Source organism: Pteropus medius, unplaced genomic scaffold, assembly GCF_902729225.1.
Source record: "Pteropus medius unplaced genomic scaffold, Ma_sr-lr_union100, whole genome shotgun sequence".
Classification (NCBI taxonomy): Eukaryota; Metazoa; Chordata; class Mammalia; order Chiroptera; family Pteropodidae; genus Pteropus; species Pteropus medius.
Genome location: NW_024356248.1, coordinates 1,700,975 through 1,705,118, shown reverse-complemented (window position 1 = coordinate 1,705,118; position 4,144 = coordinate 1,700,975).

The following is a 4,144-nucleotide window of genomic DNA, read 5'->3' as shown; positions in this document are numbered from 1 at the left end:
TTTTTTATTGTCTGCCTTCCCACTAGACTTTGAGCTCCATTTTATGCTGCGTCCCCAGACCCTAGCACAGCCGAGTACAACAGTTTGCAGCCCTAGAGCTGTCCTCTGGGAGAGTATCCAGTGTCCTCGTAGAGTATCCGGTGTCCACTTCTGGACAGTAGGCCCCTAGAGATCAAGAGTCTTCCCTTTAATGGTCTCCTGCTGTGTCCTTCCAAATGATCCCCTGGGTATCTGCCCACATTCTGGTCAATTGGAAGAGGTCGCCTGGCCTTTCTGAACTTTGATTCCTGTACTTATTTACAATGTGTGGAGCCAGCCCTCCCCCATGTGACTGCGGGCCCCCCCACTTTGGATGACCTCGTCACCACAATGCATGTTGCGCCTCACGACCCGGTACCCAGTCTTGACCACGTCACCGCATCACCCGCATCATCCAGGCTCAGGGTCGCTCACCCTGGCCAGGTCAGGGGAGGCCCCGCTTGGCTCAGGTGGCAGCAAGGGCCCCAGCCTCGGAAACAGTTGGAAAGAGAAGGGACAGGCTTGCTTTGGCAGGGGCCGGCAGCAGACTCCCCGTGGGAATGCCAACCTGTGTGGGCCGCAGCCTGTCACGGTGTGGACGCTCACTACCCCGGGGGGAGGCTGGACAAACAAGCGCAGTCCCTTGCCTGCTGGTGACAGTTGAGGAGCAGAGGGAGAAGCTTGAGCTTCAAGCCGTGTCGCGTCTATGAGTGGGGATCCCAGGCTCCTTTGCGGGGGTGGCAAAGTGGAGGATGAGACAGAGAAGCTCTTTGGAAATCTAAGAGGTCTGCAGCCTGGATGGAGGGGAAAAGGAGTAAAGGGCAGCTTAGGGCTCACCACGCTTGCGAGAGAGGCAGCTGGAGTGAGCAGTCAAGTGACTTTCCTGCCACCGGTGAAGGTCCCTTATGGGCAGTCTGGGCAAGCTAGTTTTTCAGGCAGGGCCAGCAGTGGGGGCCCAGTAGTCAACAGAGAGGGGTGTCCTGAATGTCCCATGAGAGGGTTGGGATACAGAGACCCCTCCGTTAGCATGGGAGAGGCCTCTGGTCAACCTGTGGCTGCTACCAGCCAAGCTCCGAAGTTCCTGCCTGCTCTACCTACCGCTGCCACCCGCTCCTCTCTGACTTGTCTCCTGCCGCCCTTCCCAGCTTTATGAAATGCAAAAGTAAGCACTTCACTGCTCCGCTGAACGCTCCCCAAAGCTCTCCACTGCCCTTGAGATAAAAGTGTAACCTTTCTGTGTGGCCCAAGGCCCTGCCCATTTGCCTGCCACATTCCTCCGGGACTTCTTCTCCAGGCATCCCCTCCGGCCCAACAGCTGTCCCCTCATACCTTGGCACTGGGCACAAGCTGGTCCCTCTGCCCAACTGCCCTCCCCTGACTTTTCTGCCTGAAAAACGACCCAGCCTTCAACAGCCAGCTCACACATCCTCCGTGAGGCTTCCCTCACTCCCCCTGCAGAGCTGAGAATTTCCATTCTTTGTGCACCATACGGCAGTGACCCGTTATATACCTGCCTCCCTCACCGGAAGGGGGGTTCCTGCCCTATTCATCTTGGCAATGCCTCTCCGTTCCCCAGGTCGGCACCCGGCGAAGCGCCAGGCTCACAGACTACTGAGAACTCTGTGTCAGACCCTGCTGTTACTCACCTTTCCTGTTATTGACGGGCGGGCCTCCCCTGACCCCTTGCCTCACAGGTTTGCTTTTTCCATCTTGAGCGAGACTAGTTTTTTCTACCTCCCACATGGAAGATGCAGAGAACAAGTGAGTCTTTCTGGGGTCTGAGGCTTATTTCCCTGCAGAGACCTGAGAACGATGCAAGGCCGTGGGGCCTGGGACCAGTTGGGCCATGAGGATAGTGATGCCACGGTCACGGGCTCCCTGCTCTGAGGACTGGTTCCCTTTGCCTGCTTCTGTGACAAAGGGCACTCACGGGAGGTCACGAGGGGCAGGGGAGGACACGTAGAAGGATTCTCTCTACCAGAAATGTGCTCTGAGCTTCCTGGAGAGGGGACTAGAGCATTCTTGCAGCCATTATCATCCCATAAAACAACATTCCAGAGAGTTTACTTGAAGCAAGTCTTATTGCGGCTGAAACCGACAACACCTCTGAGGAAGAGGTGGGGCGGCAGCCATGTTGTAAGCAGCCTCTTCAGAGGAGGACACGGTAGGTCAGAGAGGTTCTGTGACTGCCTCTCCTGAGGTTGCACAGCTGGTAAGAGACCGTGTTGCAACTGGAACCCAGAGTCTAATTGCGGGATAATTTTCCAAATCTGGGGCCTGGATGTACTCACTGCAGTTCTGCAAAACAGTACAGCTGAGAGCACATGACGCTCGGCCACGGGGCTCGGAGGAGGAAGGTCCATGAGATTCCACTTGCCTGGAGACTGAGATATCCCAGCCCGCGGAGAGCAGTTCCTGCCGCCCCAAATCCAGGCAACGGCGAGTCTGACTTACCAGTATCTGATTTCACCAAAAATTACAATCATCCTGATGGCAGGACATTGGAGCTGGGGCACCCAGGTCTGTGCCCCTCAGAGTTCAGTATATTGTCTGTCCGATGACCTAGGAGGGGCCCCGCAGTCAGATTTTGGAGGCTCCGCTGTGTATCACAGCAAACACATCCCAGGGTGACCAGAATCCAAAAATAATGTGAAAAAATTGCTGAGCTCAGTTGCAGTCGAGTAAATGGCAGTGTAACAGTTTGTAAACACGTCCCTTTATTGATTTTGCTGTGTTCTTTTGCAATTTAGGAGCCAAGACATTTGCTCGGGCCCCTGCAACGCTCATGGGCGCTGGGCCTGGGCCCGTCGTGTGTAACGGAGAACCAGTTTCATTGGGGCCAGTGATGGTGATTCGTGTACCTACGCCTGAAAGTCCACCGGGCCCAGAGCCAGACTGAGGACAGCTGGTCCCAGCTCTGCCACTAACTAGCCTAATGACCTTGTCCCAGCACAGTGACTCCTTTCTTTCTTGGATTTGCCCATGGCTGTTTTCACTGTCATTCAGCTGCTGAGGGCACAGGATGGGACCCCATTTGGACCTCCTTTGCCGGGCCTCTTCTCCAGCTGGTTAGTGTGGGGGAGGGTTAAGATGATCAGCCCGAGGCTGAGGATCAGCCTCTCCAGGAAAGGAATCGCTTTTTTTTTTTTTTTAAATTGTGGTGAAAAACACATGACATGAATTTATCCGTTTTTAAAGTGTACATTAAAGTATGGTTAACTATGCACATTATTGTACGACAGAGCTCAAGAACTTTTCATTTTATGCGACTGGAACTATGCTCATCAAACAACTCTCCCTTTCCCCCTCCCCGCAGATTTTGGCAACCATCATCCTACTTTGTTTCTATGAGTCTGACTACTTTAGATACTCATATAAGTGAAATTGTGTAGTAGTTGTCTTTTTGTGATTGGCTTATTTCACTTAGCATGATGTCCTCCAGCTTCATCAATGTCATAGCGCATGAGAGGATTTCCTCCTTTTTTAAAGGCTGAATAATATTCCATTGTATGTGTATGTTTTACATTTTCTTTATCCATTCATCTACTGAGGGACAGTTAGGTTGCTTCCACCTTTTGTCTATTGTGAATAATGCTGTAATGAACGTGGAGTGCAGATATCTCTTTGAGATCCTATTTTCAGTTCTTTTGGATGTATACCCAGAAAGGAAATTGCTGGGTCATATTTTTAATTTTTGGAGGAAATTCCATACAGTTTTCCGTAACGGTTGTACTATTTTACAGTTCTACCAACAGCACACCAGGGTTCCAACTTCTCCATGTCTTTGCAAACACTTGTTATTTTCTGTTTGTTTGTTTCTTTTCGATAGTCATAAAGTGATATTGTGACTTTGATTTGCATTTCTCTGGTAATTAGTAATGTTGAGGATCTTTTCACGTGCTTCTTGGTCGTTTGCATATCATCTTTAGAGAAATGTCATTTAAGCCCCTTGCCCATTTTTTAATTGGATTCTTTGGTTTTTTGTTCTTTATACAGTCTGGATATTCACTCCTTATTTGATATAGTCTGCAAATATTTTCTCCCATTCCGTAGTTCGCCTTTTCATCCTGTTGATTTTTCCTTTGCTGTGCGGAGCTTTTAAGTGTGATATAGTCCCATTTGTCTG